Here is a 19324-nt window from a genome sequence, read left to right as displayed (position 1 = left end):
TCTTCGTCCCCCAGATGATATGGTTAGGACGCACCCGTATGACGGGTAGGCCTGGAGTTATTCTGGGACCCTAGAGACGCCCCTCTCCCACAGTTGCCTCCCTTGTCTGCTTAGGTGATTTAGGTGAGACAGCCAACCTATAATCAACTGTCCTGCTGTGTTGAAGTAATGCGTAAAGTCTCTTACTTTCTCGGTGCTCCGGCCACCGCTATGCGCCTCAGAAGGCTGTTGCCTCGGTCTCACGGCACGACTCCTACTGGCTCTATCTCCTTTACACTGTGATCCCGCTTCTCACTTCTCCACAATCAACTTTGCTTCGTGTCCTTTCTTAGAATACCGCCGCAAGGTAGTGCAGGCGCGGCTCCATAACGATCTGTTCTCTTTCTAGACCGCTGTCAGGATCCCACCCCTGACAGGTCCTCTCCCGAACTCTCCCGGGCTCTTTCTGTCTAACTTCCTGTCCAACCCCCAGTTTTACCAGAGTGTGAAGAGTGGCCTACTAGATAGAACCACTCCCCCTGGTGGCCGGAGTGTGGAGTGTCATGTGTGTTTGTGATACCTGGTCAGAACTCCTTTAGTGCCATCAGACGTACCATCACTCCCCTTAGCGGCAGAGTGTCATACTGCAACGACCAGATCTCTGGGGTGCTGCACTCCCCCCCGGTTAAATCCAGTACTCCTGCACTGTGAAGAAGAAGAACAACATTACATGTTAACATAAAACATATAAAATTTGTAAAACATTATGAACAAATTAACATAACAGTACTTCCCTTTATGGGAGGTGAAGACGCTTGAACGTTGCAAAAGTTTGGTCACACACAGTTCGTGACTCTCAGTTCAGTTGGGTGCCACTTTAAAGCAGCAGGGTGTGAAGAGTGGCCTACTAGATAGAACCACTCCCCCTGGTGGCCGGAGTGTGAAGTGTCATGTGTGTTTGTGATACCTGGTCAGAACTCCTTTAGTGCCATCAGACGTACCATCTCTCCCCTTAGCGGCAGAGTGTCATACTGCAACGACCAGATCTTTGGGGCGCTGCACTTTTATGACACAAAGACCAATTCCTTCTATAAAGTCTAAATATACCATGCTGGCTGTCTGCAACTCCTACAATAATTTTTCCAACACTCCTTGAAAGACATGGTCCCCTTTAATCTTCTCTATTAGCAAACACATCTAGCTGCTTGAAAGGGGGCCATACAGGTTAGATGACAGCCCATCCTTCTAGACTCAATAAGAATGTACATTTAAGGTACCGTCACACTAAGCGACGCTGCAGCGATACTGACAACGATGTCGATCGCTGCAGCATCGCTGTTTGGTCGCTGGAGAGCTGTCACACAGACAGCTCTCAGCGACCAACGATCCTGAAGTCCCCGAGTAACCTGGGTTAACATCGGGTTACTAAGCGCAGGGCCACGCTTAGTAACCCGATGTTTACCCTGGTTACCGTTGTAAATGTAAAAAAACAAACACTTCATACTTACATTCCCGGTGTCTGGTCAGGTCCCTCGCCTTCAGCTTCCAGCACTGACTGAGCGCCCGCCGTAAAGTACAGTGGTGACGTCACCGCTGTGCTCTGCTTTACGGCTGGCCGGCGCTCACCAGTCAGTGCGGGCAGCTGAAGGCGAGGGACATGACCAGAAACCGGGAATGTTAGTATGTAGTGTTTGTTTTTTTACATTTACAACGGTAACCAGGGTAAACATCGGGTTACTAAGCGCGGCCCTGCGCTTAGTAACCCGATGTTTACCCTGGTTACCAGTGACAACATCGCTGAATCGGCGTCACACACGCCGATTCAGCGATGTCAGCTGGAGATCCAGCGACGAAATAAAGTGCTGGACTTTCCCCAGCGACCAACAATCTCCCAGCAGGGGCCTGATCGTTGGTCGCTGTCACACATAACGATTTAGTTAACGATATCATTGCAACGTCACAAAAAGCAACGATATCGTTAACGATATCGTTATGTGTGAAGGTACCTTAAGATCTGCCTAAAATACATGTTTACAAAGTGAGAAGACACATATGGCATTCACTCATTCACACCTGATTGCCCTTAGCTGGGGATATATTCACATGCAGGAGTCTGCTGTGGACTCAGTCTGCTGCAAATCATCTTTTGACTTCCATCTTTTAAATTACATCTTTTTAATTGTGATTCTGAATTGGACTGAATTCTAGAGTGCATTTGGCTACTCATCACTACTGCAATGTTGTCATCATCTGCACCATCTAGTCGAGCTGTTCTCCTCTTCCCACAGGTATGCACTGACTTTACCCAGCTCTCCCTGGCTCCAGAATATCTCTGTATACTGCATTGATTTTCCATGGTATGCACTGACTTTACCCAGCTCTCCCTGGCTCCAGAATATCTCTGTATACTGCATTGATTTTCCATGGTATGCACTGACTTTACCCAGCTCTCCCTGGCTCCAGAATATCTCTGTATACTGCATTGATTTTCCATGGTATGCACTGACTTTACCCAGCTCTCCCTGGCTCCAGAATATCTCTGTATACTGCATTGATTTTCCATGGTATGCACTGACTTTACCCAGCTCTCCCTGGCTCCAGAATATCTCTGTATACTGCATTGATTTTCCATGGTATGCACTGACTTTACCCAGCTCTCCCTGGCTCCAGAATATCTCTGTATACTGCATTGATTTTCCATGGTATGCACTGACTTTACCCAGCTCTCCCTGGCTCCAGAATATCTCTGTATACTGCATTGATTTTCCATGGTATGCACTGACTTTACCCAGCTCTCCCTGGCTCCAGAATATCTCTGTATACTGCATTGATTTTCCATGGTATGCACTGACTTTACCCAGCTCTCCCTGGCTTCTGAATGTCTCTGTATATTGCACTGGCTTTTCTATGCTTCCCCTGGATCTGAGTGTCTTGGTGCAGCACATATAATCCTTTCAGTATGCTTTCTCACCTATGAGCTTGTTTCCACGACCTGTTTTCATGTCTCTCATTGTGTGATCCTGGCATCTCTTTGAGTGGTCAGTCTTACCCCTCCCTCACTTTATGTCCTTTGCTTAACTCTCTACATCTGGTCTCCCATACCCAGCCACCCCCTCATTCACACCTGATTGCCCTTAACTGGGGATATATTCACATGCAGGAGTCTGCTATAGACTCAGTCTGCTGCAAATCATCTTTTAACTTCCATCTTTTAAATTACATCTTTTTAATTATGATTCTGAATTAGACTGAATTACATCTTTTTAATTATGATTCTGAATTAGACTGAATTACATCTTTTTAATTATGATTCTGAATTAGACTGAATTGGACTGGAATTGACTGGAAGGTAACAGAACACCAACCACTACAATGTTTCGGTTTCTTTTCTCTTTCACCCCCATACTACTTTCCTTCTTACAATCTCCTGCAATCCCTCCTCCTAGTAAGGAACTAGTCATTTCTTCCTCCATACTCCCCAGCCATCTCACCTTCCCCTCAGAACTGTTCCTCCACATACAATCCTTTTTATCCAGACACACACGGCCACATCATGTCCTATCCTGCTCCCACCTTCTAATGATCTGTCTGTTACTCCTCATTGCTGGTGACATATCCCCAAATCCCGGCCCTCCCCAATTCATCCCCACACTCGTTTCTAACCCCCTGCCACGATCCTCCGCACGTTTTCCCAACCACGACAACCTCATACCCATTCATCCAGCCCCCACTCCCCCGCTCCCCCTACTTGGAGCACTATGGAACGCACGCTCCATCTGCAACAAACTGCCATTTATCCATGACCTCTTCATCACCAACAAACTCTCCTTCCTCGGCCTCACTGAAACCTGGCTCACCCCCTCTGACTCGGCCTCTCCAGCTGCGCTCTCCTATGGCGGATTCCACCTCTCTCACACCCCTCGCCCCAGCAACAAACGCGGTGGTGGAGTTGGCTTGCTCCTGTCCGACACCTGCTCCTTTACTCCAATCCCGCTACCACCCTCCGCTACTCTTCCCTCGTTTGAGGTGCACTCTGTCCGCATCTATTCCCCCTCCAACCTCCAGCTGGCTGTCATCTACCGCCCCCCAGAACTAGCCATCTCCACCTTTCTCGACCACTTCACCACCTGGCTACTTCATTTCCTCTCTGTTGACATCCCCACTATCATCATGGGTGATTTCAATGTCCCCATTGACACTTTCACCTCAGCTACCTCTAAACTTTTATCACTGACTGCCTCCTTTGGCCTCACTCAATGGTCCTCTGAGGCCACTCACAAAGATGGCCACACGCTGGACCTCATCTTCACCCGCCTCTGCTCCCTTACTAACCTCACTAACACACCCCTCCCCCTGTCTGACCACAACCTACTGACATTCTCGTCCCTCTCCTCTCCTAGTGTGCAACCCCCACTCCACAAACTCACTCACCCTCGCAGAAATCTCAAACATCTCAACTTACAATCACTCTCTGAGTCCCTTCTCCCTCTCACAGACATAGCCTCCCTTCATGACACAGATGCTGCTGCCACTTTTTATAACACCACAATAGCAACAACACTCGATTCGGCCGCCCCACTCATGCATAGTAAAACTCGTACAATTAACAGGCAGCCCTGGCTGACCAGCCTGACCAAAGAATTGAGACGGGCTTCCAGGATTGCTGAGCGGAGATGGAAGCGATCCCACTCTGCCGACCACTTCACTGCATACAAGCAGTCCCTCGCCAGCTTCAAGTCTGCGCTCACTGCCGCAAATCAAACTTACTTCTCATCCCTCATATCCTCCCTGTCCCACAACCCTAAACAGCTTTTCAACACTTTCAATTCTCTACTCCGTCCCCCCGCACCTCCTCCCTCCCCCCTCATTTCTGCTGATGACTTCGCCTCTTTCTTTAAACAGAAGATCGATACGATCAGAGAAAGCTTTGGCCCACAGCGCCCACTGCCCCTTTTAGCTGCTCAACCCTGCTCCTCCAAAACCAGCTTCTCCACCATGACAGAAGATCAGCTCTCCACCCTCCTGTCAAGATCACACCTCACCACCTGCACGCTTGACCCGCTCCCATCCCACCTCATCCCTAACCTTTCCACGGTCTTCATCCCAACCCTAACACACCTCTTCAACCTCTCACTCACAACAGGTGTCTTTCCCTCATCCTTCAAGCATGCCAAGATCACACCCATCCTCAAAAAGCCCTCCCTCGACCCATCCTCTGTGTCTAGCTATCGCCCGATATCTCTTCTCCCTTATGCCTCCAAATTGCTGGAGCAACACGTCCATCTTGAACTGTCCTCCCACTTCTCCTCCTGCTCCCTCTTTGATCGGTTACAATCAGGCTTCCGTTCCCATCACTCAACTGAAACTGCCCTAACTAAAGTCACCAATGACCTACTAACTGCCAGGAGCAAGCGACACTACTCTGTCCTCCTTCTCCTGGACTTGTCTTCTGCCTTTGACACTGTAGACCACTCCCTTTTGCTACAAATCCTCTCATCCCTTGGCATCACAGACTTGGCCCTTTCCTGGATCTCGTCATATCTGACAGACCGAACATTCAGTGTCTCCCTCCCCCACACCACCTCCTCACTTCGCCCCTTGTCAGTCGGTGTTCCTCAAGGCTCTGTTCTAGGACCCCTACTCTTCTCCATCTACACTTTCGGCCTGGGACAGCTCATAGAATCCCACGGTATGCAGTACCATCTCTACGCTGACGACATGCAGATCTACCTCTCCGGACCTGACCTCTCCTCCTTGCTTACCAAAATCCCGCACTGTCTGTCTGCCATTTCAGCCTTCTTTTCTGCTCGCTTTCTACAACTGAACATGGACAAAACAGAATTCATCATCTTTCCCCCATCTCACTCTACCCCTCCACCAGACCTATCCATCAATGTCAATGGCTGCTCACTATCCCCAGTCCCACACGCCCGGTGCCTCGGGGTGATCCTCGACTCTGCCCTCTCTTTCAAGCCACATATCCAAGCCCTTGCCTCCTCCTGTCGTCTCAAACTCAAAAATATTTCCCGGATCCGTGCTTTCCTTGACCGCAACACTGCAAAAACGCTAGTGCATGCCCTTATCATCTCCCGCCTCGACTACTGCAACCTCCTACTCTCTGGACTCCCCTCTAGCACTCTGGCACCACTCCAATCCATCCTACACTCTGCTGCCCGACTAATCCACCTGTCCCCCCGCTATTCCCCAGCCTCTCCCCTGTGTCAAGCCCTTCACTGGCTTCCTATCGCCCAGAGACTCCAGTTCAAAACCCTCACACTGACATACAAAGCCATCCACAACCTGTCTCCTCCATACATCTGTGACATGGTCTCCCGGTACCTACCTACACGCGACCTCCGATCCTCCCAAGACCTCCTTCTCTACTCCCCTCTCATCTCTTCTTCCCATAACCGCATCCAAGACTTCTCCCGTGCTTCCCCCATACTCTGGAACTCTCTACCCCAACACATCAGACTTGCGCCTACCATAGAAACCTTCAAAAAGAACCTGAAGACTCATCTCTTCCGACAAGCCTACAGCCTGCAGTGATCCTCAACCTACTGAACAGCCGCACAGCCAGCTCTTCCCTCTCCTAGTGTATCCTCACCCACCCCCTGCAGACTGTGAGCCCTCGCGGGCAGGGTCCTCCCTCCTTATGTACTCGTGTGCCTTGTTATCTGCTCATGTTTAATGTATTTGTCTATATGTGCCCCGTATTCACATGTAAAGCGCCATGGAATAAATGGCGCTATAAAAATGTATAATAATAATAATAATAATAATATGGCAAGCTTATCCATACTTACATCCGGAATGTTGAATCTTTTCACCCTACAACATTGGAGGCGTGTTATGTTGGCCATAGATACAGTACAATAGACAGTTGGCCCAAATGCTGCCCAAATTTGCAAGTTAAAGGGACTCTGTCCCCTGAATTTGGAGGGAACAATTTTCAGCCATAGGGGTGGAGTTTTCGGGTGTTTGATTCACCCTTTCCTTACCCGCTGGCTGCATGCTGGCTGCAATATTGGATTGAAGTTCATTCTCTGTCCTCCATAGTACACGCCTGTGCAAGGCAAGATTGCCTTGTGCAGGCATGTACTACAGAGGACAGAGAATGAACTTCAATCCAATATTGCAGCCAGCATGGAGCCAGCGGGTAAGGAAAGGGTGAATCAAACACCCGAAAACCCCGCCTCTATGGCTGAAAATTGTTCCCTCCAAATTCAGGTGACAGAGTCCCTTTAAGCTTAGATCAACATATATCAGTATATCAATACAGTAATGTGTATGGCCTTTTATAATCATCTAGCTAGACAACTAACTTTTTTCTATTTCAGAGAAGAATGATGTTAGACATTGAACAATTCCAGACAAGAAACAAGAGCTATGTCTTTGCACCTGAAGTGAATTTACTGTTTGAGTCTCAAACCATCCATCTGACTTTTGCCACATGGAACACCTAGGATCCCTTGTGGACAGTTTCATAGACAAGAAAAATCGAATAGTTGCACAAGAAAAAAGGGAGCATTCTTTAACAAACTTAGGAAATCCAATAGAAGGATCCAAGACACCAGACTTATTCCTCAGTGAAATTACTCTGAGTGAAGCCATATTCAGACATTAATGATTTTTCTTGTACATAGAAAAAAAAAACAACAGATTGATTTTCATTCTTGTTCTGGATCAGATTTTCATTCGTGTTCGGTCAGTCTTTACATTTTTTACCATCAGAGTTTCATCCCTGATTTTCTCACGTGAAAAATAAGAAATTAAAATCTTCTGTTATCTATTATAATGTTAAAAATGAACAGCAAATGGATTGCACAATGATGACGTCTAAGTGCTGTCTGATTCTTTCTTAGACCAATAGACTTTCATGCCATGTTTGACTCTGATCAAAATCAAACACATCTTTGTATTTTGGTGTAAACCAGTTGGTCCACAAAAATATGCGAACATGGGAACGACATCATAGACTATCCTGGGCAAGAGTTCTATCCATGAAGAACATGAATGGAACTTGTAGATGAAAAACTGATGTTTAAATGAGCTCTAAGGCCGGGATCACACATACGTGAGATATGGCCGAGTCTCGCAGGTGAAATCCCTCCTCTGGCGCAGGCTCTCCGGAGCGGAGCGTGCAGCCGCACAGCAATACATGGAGCTGCACGCTCCGCTCCCAAGTGCCGGCGCCAGAGGAGGGATTTCACTTGCGAGACTCGGCCGTATCTCGCGTACGTGTGATCCCGGCCTAAAGGTACCTTCACACTGAGCGACTTTAGAACGATAACGATAGCGATCCGTGACGTTGCAGCGTCCTGGATAGCGATATCGTTGTGTTTGACATGCAGCAGCGATCAGGATCCTGCTGTGAGATCGCTGGTCAGAGCTAGAAGGCCAGAACTTTATTTCGTCGCTGGATCACCCGCTGACATCGCTGAATCGGCGTGTGTGACGCCGATTCAGCGATGTCTTCACTTGTAACCAGGGTAAATATCGGGTTACTAAGCACAGGGCCACGCTTAGTAACCCAATATTTACCCTGGTTACCATTGTAAATGTTAAAAAAAAAAACCACTACATACTTACATTCCGGTGTCTGTCGCATCCCCCGGCGTCCGCTTCCCTGCACTCCTCCTGCATCCTGTGTCAGCGCCGGCCGGCTGTAAAGCAGAGCACAGAGGTGACGTCACCGCTCTGCTTTACGGCCGGCGCTTACACATTGCAGGGAAGCTGAAGGCGGGGGACGTGACAGACACCGGAATGTATGTATGTAGTGTTTTTTTTTTTTTTTACATTTACAATGGTAACCAGGGTAAACATCGGGTAACTAAGCGCGGCCCTGCGCTTACTAACCTGATGTTTACCCTGGTTACCAGGGGACTTAGGCATCGTTGGTCGCTGTAGAGCTGTCTATGTGAAGCTTTCCAGCGACCACACAACGACGAAACAGCGATGCTGCAGCGATCGACATCTTTGTCTATATTGCTGCAGCGTCGCTTAATGTGACGGTTAGAGAGATAATCGCCCCAAGACAAACACAGACCTGAAGGAGTTAAATCAATAATAGAACTATTTCTTTAGGGGAGGTTTCCTTTTATTCCTAATGATACAATCTGATCCTCCGTTTGAATAAAATATATGTATAGGAGTGCAAATATTCTGATTGTGATGTCTTAAGCTAAGGCTTAAGCTTATGGAAGGTCATCAACGCAGAGAAAATTAGCTGTTTACCACGTATTACTAAACTAATGTGTTACTAATATGTTACCATAATCCGAGACTGTCAGTTAAATATTCTGTATAACTACAGCCGTAGCAGTATGCAGTACAAAATACTATCATGATGATCCATAAATAATAAACGTTTACACCATACTGATCCTGTAGATCATTGGCTTTATTCACACTGCTATACTGAAAGCTCCATCTGAGAGCTGTATGTTTAGCTTTAAACATTATGATGACATTTTTCTTGAGGAATGCAGGAAAATTTTTGCCAAATACATTTTGGAGAGGCCTTCTTGTTCTCTCATTACAGGTTTTGAAATAATTTTTGGCATTAATTTCTTACAAGGAGCCATAATAGAGCAAAGTTATTGTGGTAGTTATATTAGAGATAACTTTTATACATTTTATTGTTTAGTAAAATGAGAAGATGTGTAAATTCACATGTGCTGTACGGTGCCCCAATCTCTCCGATGTTACGAGAGTGCGATTGCACGATCCATGTTGATGAATTGTAACCCCTTCACGACATGCGCTGTACATGTACTGTACATTTCATGTCATGAGCCCACATCTTTCCCGGCATATGTCAGCTGTTTTGAACAGCTGACATGTGCCTCTAACAGCCACAGGTAGAATCGCGATCCACCCGTGGCTGTTAACCCGTTAAATGCCGCTGTCACTAATCTCGCCCATCGGTGACCCAATCACATGATCGCAGGTCACTGATGGGTCGGCATTACAACCAGAGGTCTCCAGCAGACCTCTATGGTTGTCATAGCCACATTGCTATGAGCGCCGCCCAGGGGCGTAACTATAGCGGTCGCAGCTGCGACGGGACCCGGACTGCTCAGGGGCCCGTTCGTCCACCCGTCTAGCGATAGTGAAGGAGAAGGACCCAACCATTGTGACCAGCAGCAGAGAGGCGTCACCGCAGGTCCTGCAGTTACATGAGGGAAAATGGATTGAATGCGGTCACGTGATCCAACCTTGTGACCAGAGAGAGGCGTGTCCAGAGGTCCTTCAGCAGCACCGAAGGTGTGAATGTGAGTGGCTGAGTGCTGCAGCTTGCGGTTTTTAAGCCTAAAAAGCTGCAAGCCCTTGCTGCATCCTCCTCCTCCTGCTGCCGAAGGGTCCCTCAGGCCTCAAATCTGCACCTGGCCTCCTGTTATTAGCAGCTGATTGGGTCGGGAGCTGTGCACAGACATTGTAGGTGAGCAGTGGCGGGAAGCTTCCTCATCGCTTTCAGTCATTCCCTGCTCCTGACTAAGTGGTCTGCGGCGGGACTGGCTGCTCTAAGGTAATAGACTCTCGTCGACTCGTGAGTGAATGTGGAGCAGTGTATACAAGTGTCGGCAGGGCAAACACAGTTAATGTACATATCCACAACTGCAAGTACCAGCAGGAATGTAGACAAGAACCACCGATTTCTACATAGGGCAACGTGGGTCAAAATACTACAGTGCTCTTTATGGGACTACGCAGCCAATCATAGTACTACTTTTAAAGTCAGTTTTTCTTTAGTTTTATGAGAGCTGTGAGCTGATTGGTTGCTTAAGTCACTGCCACTGTAACGTGAGGTATCAGGCATTAGGTATTATAGTATTATAGTAGTTGTATTCATGTACATAGGGGCAGTATTATAGTAGTTACACTTAAGCATGTTATATTTGTGAATGAAAATAGTTTTTTGATTTATGAATAATTTTATGAGTGGCATTACCAATCATTATAGATATCTGTAAACTAATATATGTCACTCATATTTTGGGGACCATTTTTGATCTGTATTTGACAGGAAGCATCTTTTGTGAAATACTGTTGGATTTTTGTGATATAAATAAAGTATATATTTTAACAATACATTCTTTTGCCTGTCCATTATGGTGGGAGATTTGGTATATAGATTGTAATTAAATGTGTTTCTTTGCTATCATAAATTTTTTAATGGACTAAAATGTATACATGGATGACTATGAACCGTGCAGTATATTATATAGAGGACTATGGGGGTGCATTATATTATAAGGAGGACTATGGGGGTGCATTATACTTCTTATATGGATCTCCATGACTTCTATGTTAGCCCCTGATGAGTATAATGGTTTATTTTCTTTCATACATTACAGAATAACGGCAGAACGGGGGACAAATATATACCAGAATGGGGCACCGGATAGTTACGCCACTGAGGTCAGACTATACAGCATTGCAACAAAGCTATAGTGTGCGAAATGAATAGGGAAAATGTGAATTTGGGTGGAAAATAATTTGGCATGGTGGGAGTGGGGCCCATTTGAAAGTTCTCTCCGGGGCCCATAACTTTGCAGTTACGCCAATGGCGCCGCCCGTTGGTTGGCGCTCATCGCAAATGAGCATTTCTGCTACACACAGGCAATCTGATCATCGCCTGTGTGTAGCACAGGCGATCGGATTATCACAGCTTCTAGCCTCCCATGGAGACTATTGAAGCAAGTGAAAGGTTAAAGAAAAAGTTTTAAAAAACATTTAAAAAATATAAAAGTCAAATCACCACACATTTTCCCCATTCACAATAAAACAATTTAAAAAAATAAAATATACACATATTTGGTATTGCCGCATTCAGAATCGCCCGTTGTACCAAGATGTAAAAAGAACTAATACGATCGGTAAACGGCGCAGCGAAAAAAAGTAAAAACGCCATAATTACGTTTTTTGGACACCGCAAAAAATGCAATAACGGACGATCAAAAGATCGTATCCACAATGGTATCATTAAAAAATGTCAGCTCGGCATTCAAAAATAAGCCCTCACCCAGCCCCAGATCATGAAAACTGGAGATGCTACGGGTCTCGGAATATTATGCAATTCTTTTTTATTTTTTTCTTTAACAAAGTTTGGATTTTGTTTCACCATTTAAATAAAAAACAATCTATATGCAGCGCCCCAGGGTCTTGGTCGTTGCAGTAATATCATTCTCCTCTAGGGAGGAGTGATGTTACGTTTGAAGGCAATAAAGGAGATCTCTTTACCAGGTAACACCAACATACAACACATTTCACACACAGGGGGAACTATGCTCCAATTTATTAGGGCACTCTTCACAATTAGGTAAAACTGGTGGTCTGGATAGGAAGTTAGACAGAAGCTGGCTGGGCTTCACCCAGTGAGCTGCTATCTGAGCTCCGCTCAGGTAGTTGGTCCCTGACAGGGGTGGGATCCTGTCAGAGGCCTAGACAGAAAGCCACGGAGCTGCGCCTGCCCCACGTGCGGCAGCCCCTTAGAAAGAAACACGAACAGAGAACTGCATTGTAAAGTGTCATGATCCCAATGGCAGGGGATCACTAAAGGACAAGCACAGATACAAACAAGCTCTAGGGCGATGGAACCTGAGCTGACCGCGACCCTGAACCTAACACATAAATAAAAGTAGCCGGGGAACGTGCCTACGATGATCCTAGACGTCTCGCTCCAGCCGAAGATCTAACTTCCCCTATTAGAAGAAACACAGACCTCTCTTGCCTCCAGAGAAATTCCCCACAGAAATAGCAGCCCCCCACATATAATGACGGTGAAATGAGAGGAAAGCACATACGCAGTATGAAAACAGTTTCAGCAAAATGAGGCCCGCTAAAGCTAGATAGCAGAGGATACAAAAGTGAACTGCGCGGTCAGCGAAAAACCCTTCAAAAAACCATCCTGAAATTACTTGAACTCATGTGCCAACTCATGGTACATGAGGAGCAATTTCAGCCCACTAGAGCAACCAGCAGCAAGAATCACATATCTGCAGGCTGGACTAAAAACCAAATAAAGCAAAACACCAAAACAGAAAAATCCAAACTTAGCTTGACCAGAAGGTTCTAGGAGCAGGGAGCAGAGGTAACAAGACACACTGGATACATTGATAACCGGCGAGGAACTGCCAGCAAAGCCAGGTTAAATAGGAAACTCCCATATGCTGATGGAACAGGTGGAACCCAGAAACCCAGGAAAGACAAGTCACCCAGTACCATCAGTAACCACCAGAGGGAGCCCAAAAACAGAACTCACAACAGTACCCCCCCCTTGAGGAGGGGTCACCGAACCCTCACGAGAACCACCAGGGCGACCAGGATGAGCCCTATGAAAAGCGCGAACCAAATCATCAGCATGAACATCCGAGGCAACCACCCAAGAATTATCCTCCTGACCATAACCCTTCCACTTGACCAAATACTGGAGTTTCCGTCTGGAAACACGAGAATCCAAGATCTTCTCCACAACATACTCCAATTCTCCCTCCACCAGCACTGGAGCAGGAGGCTCAAGAGAAGGAACAACAGGTACCTCATACTTCCGCAACAACGACCGATGAAACACATTATGAATAGCAAACGATGCCGGGAGATCCAAACGAAACGACACAGGGTTAAGAATTTCCAAGATCCTATAGGGACCGATGAACCGAGGCTTGAACTTAGGAGAAGAGACCTTCATAGGAACAAAACGAGAAGACAACCACACCAAGTCCCCAACAAGAAGTCGAGGACCCACGCGGCGACGGCGATTAGCAAACTGCTGAGCCTTCTCCTGGGACAACTTCAAATTGTCCACCACATGACTCCAAATCCGATGCAACCTATCCACCACCATGTCCACTCCAGGACAATCAGAAGGTTCCACCTGACCAGAGGAAAAACGAGGATGAAACCCCGAATTACAAAAGAAAGGAGAAACCAAGGTAGCAGAACTAGCCCGATTATTAAGGGCAAACTCGGCCAGCGGCAAAAAGGTAACCCAGTCATCCTGATCAGCAGAAACAAAACACCTTAAATAAGTTTCCAAGGTCTGATTAGTTCGTTCAGTCTGGCCATTCGTCTGAGGATGGAATGCAGACGAAAAGGACAAATCAATGCCCATCTTAGCACAGAACGTCCGCCAAAATCTAGACACAAACTGGGATCCCCTGTCAGAAACGATGTTCTCAGGAATCCCATGCAAACGAACCACATTCTGAAAAAACAGAGGGACCAACTCAGAGGAGGAAGGCAACTTAGGCAAGGGTACCAGATGAACCATTTTAGAAAAGCGATCACACACAACCCAGATGACGGACATTTTTTGAGAGACAGGGAGATCCGAAATAAAGTCCATGGAAATGTGCGTCCAAGGCCTCTTCGGGATAGGCAAAGGTGACAACAATCCACTGGCCCGAGAACAGCAAGGCTTAGCCCGAGCACAAACCTCACAAGACTGCACAAAAGAACGCACATCCCTCGACAAGGAAGGCCACCAAAAAGACCTGGCCACCAAGTCTCTAGTACCAAATATTCCAGGATGACCTGCCAACGCAGAAGAATGGACCTCGGAGATGACTCTACTGGTCCAATTATCCGGAACAAACAGTCTCTCAGGCGGACAACGATCAGGTTTACCCGCCTGAAACTCCTGCAAAGCACGTCGCAAGTCTGGGGAGACAGCAGACAAAATCACCCCATCCCTAAGGATACCAGAGGGCTCAGAATTTCCAAGGGAGTCAGGCACAAAACTCCTAGAAAGAGCATCCGCCTTCACATTCTTTGAACCTGGCAGGTATGAAACCACAAAATTGAAACGAGAGAAAAACAGTGACCAACGAGCCTGTCTAGGATTCAGACGCCTGGCAGACTCAAGGTAAATCAAATTTTTGTGATCAGTCAAGACCACCACACGATGTCTAGCACCCTCTAGCCAATGACGCCACTCCTCAAATGCCCACTTCATGGCCAAAAGTTCCCGATTACCAACATCATAATTCCGCTCAGCCGGCGAAAACTTTCTAGAAAAAAACGCGCATGGCTTCATCACTGAACCATCGGAGCTTCTCTGTGACAAAACCGCCCCCGCTCCAATCTCGGAAGCATCAACCTCAACCTGAAAAGGGAGCGAAACATCTGGCTGACACAACACAGGAGCAGAAGAAAACCGGCGCTTAAGTTCCTGAAAGGCCTCCACAGCCGCAGGAGACCAATTAGCAACATCAGCACCCTTCTTAGTCAAATCCGTCAAAGGCTTAACAACACTAGAAAAATTAGTTATAAAACGACGATAGAAATTAGCAAAGCCCAAGAACTTCTGTAGACTCTTAAGAGATGTAGGCTGCGTCCAGTCACAAATAGCCTGAACCTTGACGGGATCCATCTCAATAGTAGAAGGGGAAAAATATACCCCAAGAAAGAAATCTTCTGGACTCCAAAGAGACACTTTGAGCCTTTTACAAACAAGGAATTGGCCCGCAGAACCTGAAACACCTTCCTGACCTGCTGAACATGAGACTCCCAGTCATCAGAAAAAAACAAAATATCATCCAAATACACAATCATAAATTTATCCAGATATTCACGGAAAATATCGTGCATAAAGGACTGGAAGACTGAAGGAGCATTAGAAAGTCCAAAAGGCATTACCAAATACTCAAAATGGCCCTCAGGCGTATTAAATGCGGTTTTCCACTCATCACCTTGCTTTATTCGTATAAGATTATACGCACCCCGAAGATCAATCTTAGTGAACCATTTAGCCCCCTTAATGCGAGCAAACAAATCAGTCAACAATGGCAAAGGATACTGATATTTTACGGTAATCTTATTCAAAAGACGATAATCTATACAAGGCCTCAAGGAACCATCTTTTTTGGCCACGAAAAAAAAACCTGCTCCCAAAGGGGACAAAGATGGACGGATATGTCCCTTTTCCAAGGACTCCTTAACATAATCCCGCATAGCAGTATGCTCTGGCACTGACAGATTGAACAAACGACCTTTAGGAAATTTACTGCCTGGAATTAAATTTATAGCACAATCGCAATCCCTGTGAGGAGGAAGCGAACTGAGCTTAGGCTCCTCAAAAACATCCCGATAGTCAGACAAAAACACAGGAATCTCAGAAGGAGTAGATGAAGCGATAGAAATCGGAGGTGCATAATCATGAACCCCCTGACAACCCCAGCTTAACACAGACATTGATTTCCAGTCAAGGACTGGATTATGAGTTTGTAACCATGGCAGACCAAGTACTAGGACATCATATAAAATTATACAGTACCAGGAAGCGAATCACCTCCTGATGAACGGGAGTCATACGCATGGTCACTTGTGTCCAGTACTGAGGTTTATTCATAGCCAAAGGTGTAGAGTCAATTCCCTTCAAAGGAATAGGGACTTCCAGAGGCTCCAGACTAAACCCACAGCGATTGGCAAATGACCAATCCATAAGACTCAGGGCAGCGCCTGAATCCACATAGGCATCGACGGAAATGGATGATAATGAACAAATCAGAGTCACAGACAGAATGAACTTAGACTGTAAAGTACTAATGGCAACAGACTTATCAACCTTTTTTGTGCGTTTAGAGCATGCTGATATAACATGAGCTGAATCACCACAATAAAAGCACAACCCTTTTTTCCGCCTATACTTTTGCCGTTCACTTCTGGACTGAATTCTATCACATTGCATTATCTCAGGTGACGGTTCAGACGACACCGCCAAATGATGCACAGGTTTGCGCTCCCGTAAACGCCGATCAATCTGAACAGCCATAGTCATAGACTCATTCAGACCAGCAGGCGCAGGGAACCCCACCATAACATCTTTAATGGCCTCAGAAAGGCCATCTCTGAACTTTGCAGCCAGAGCGCACTCATTCCACTGAGTAAGTACCGACCACTTTCGAAATTTTTGACAATAAATTTCTGCTTCATCTTGCCCCTGAGAGAGGGCCAACAAAGCTTTTTCAGCCTGAATCTCTTGGTTAGGTTCCTCATAGAGCAAACCCAATGCCAGAAAAAACGCATCCGCATTAAGCAACGCAGGGTCCCCTGGTGCCAATGCAAATGCCCAATCCTGAGGGTCACCCCGCAGGAAATATATAATTATCTTGACTTGCTGAGCAGGGTCTCCAGAGGAGCGAGATTTCAAAGAAAGAAACAACTTGCAATTGTTCCTAAAATTCAGAAAACGAGATCTATCTCCAGAAAAAAACTCTGGGACAGGAATTCTAGGTTCAGACATAGGAGCATGTACAACAAAATCCTGTATATTTTGAACCTTAGTGGCAAGATTATTCAGGCTGGAAGCCAAACTCTGGACGTCCATGATAAACAGCTGGGATCAGAGCCATTCAAAGATTAAGAGGAGGAGGAAGTAGCCAAGCTGCAATAAGGCTAGGCAGCAAACTCTGAGGGGGAAAAAAAAAAAAAAAAAAACTTCCTCAGACTACTTATCCTCCTACTTCAGCCAATACAATTAACACTTTGTGGGCCGGTTATACTGTCATGATCCCAATGGCAGGGGATCACTAAAGGACAAGCACAGATACAAACAAGCTCTAGGGCGATGGAACCTGAGCTGACCGCGACCCTGAACCTAACACACAAATAAAAGTAGCCGGGGAACGTGCCTACGATGATCCTAGACGTCTCGCTCCAGCCGAAGATCTAACTTCCCCTATTAGAAGAAACACAGACCTCTCTTGCCTCCAGAGAAATTCCCCACAGAAATAGCAGCCCCCCACATATAATGACGGTGAAATGAGAGGAAAGCACATACGCAGTATGAAAACAGTTTCAGCAAAATGAGGCCCGCTAAAGCTAGATAGCAGAGGATACAAAAGTGAACTGCGCGGTCAGCGAAAAACCCTTCAAAAAACCATCCTGAAATTACTTGAACTCATGTGCCAACTCATGGTACATGAGGAGCAATTTCAGCCCACTAGAGCAACCAGCAGCAAGAATCACATATCTGCAGGCTGGACTAAAAACCAAATAAAGCAAAACACCAAAACAGAAAAATCCAAACTTAGCTTGACCAGAAGGTTCTAGGAGCAGGGAGCAGAGGTAACAAGACACACTGGATACATTGATAACCGGCGAGGAACTGCCAGCAAAGCCAGGTTAAATAGGAAACTCCCATATGCTGATGGAACAGGTGGAACCCAGAAACCCAGGAAAGACAAGTCACCCATTACCATCAGTAACCACCAGAGGGAGCCCAAAAACAGAACTCACAACAGTAAAGTGTGAGGAGAAGTCATAGCAAACGGAGAGGAAACCAGAAGGAGTTCTGCCCTGCACAGGCTGCCTCCTTCTGAGGCGCAGGATCCGGTAGCCGGAACACCGAGGGAGCAACAGTCCTTTATGCCTTGCTCCAGAGACCGGCAGGACAGCTAATTTCAAGTTACTGATCCGCCCTAAACCCAGGAGGCACGGTGGCAACTTGTGGGGGCTGGGGCGTGCTAGAGTCCCTGTAAAAAGCCTCAGGCCACCAGTCATACTGGTTTGTCCTATCCATCCGGGGGACAGAGAGAGGCACAACATCTAAAACATCTACAATAGTTGTGAGGACATTATGAGATGCTTAGCAGTAAGGTACTAAAACACCCAGGCGCTAGAGGAAGGCTACTGATTTCCACCTGGATAAGGGGACTCTGGATTTGCCTTCAAACCGGCCGGACTCTGCCTGCCCTGTGATGCATCCTGTATTTTGGCTGCAGTACAGGAGATCAGGACAAAAGTTCAGCTTCACAAATAAGGTGCAACCCAGTGGGTGGATGGGAAGAGACAATCTATGCCTTTTGAAGTTCCATTGATCTGGAGGGAGGTATCCCATCACACTACCAATTGCTATTGTTGCATGGTGACCCCCATTAGGAAAGGAGTTTCAAAAAAGAAGAAGTGCACTTTACAGTATTAAAACATTTAATCTGAAATATGCCCAGTACCACATACAGAAGAACTGCTGGTTCCAAAAGCACCAGAAACATCAAGTCAAGTCGAGTGAGGAAGGAGAGGGCGCTTGGTGTCATGAAGCATCTTCCTCTCACAACTCCGTCTTACTGTAAACAACCTCAACTGAACCACACCTTATAAGTAGAGATGAGCGAATATCTCAGTGTTCGGTTTTGATTATAATAGCCGTTTTTGCAGAATTCGCTGATTTATTCATGGAATATTCGCCGAATGCCATTTAAGTCAATGGGAGGCAATAACAAATGTATACACAACACCTTCTAACATTCCCAGAAGCTGCCAAAACACATCAGATTAGGGGCAGGCACCAGGAAAGTGGCCTCAATTCGCCCACAGTGCAAATTTTAGAATGGCACAGCAG

General features: G+C 46.4%; 1 long non-coding RNA gene across 1 annotated transcript in view; it reads left to right on the top strand.

Annotated features, from left to right (window-relative positions):
* The window catches only part of LOC138672137 (uncharacterized), a 40424-nt gene extending 32385 nt beyond the window's left edge, over window positions 1–8039 (top strand). Inside the window, exon 3 of the long non-coding RNA XR_011319601.1 lies at window positions 7320–8039. This is a non-coding gene — a long non-coding RNA (uncharacterized lncRNA). The remainder of the gene's footprint in view (window positions 1–7319) is intronic.
* Window positions 8040–19324: the final 11285 nt, after the last annotated feature.

Source organism: Ranitomeya imitator, chromosome 3, assembly GCF_032444005.1.
Source record: "Ranitomeya imitator isolate aRanImi1 chromosome 3, aRanImi1.pri, whole genome shotgun sequence".
Lineage (NCBI taxonomy): Eukaryota > Metazoa > Chordata > Amphibia > Anura > Dendrobatidae > Ranitomeya > Ranitomeya imitator.
The sequence above is the reverse complement of the archived record's forward strand: the minus strand, read 5'-3'. Positions and strand labels throughout refer to the sequence as shown.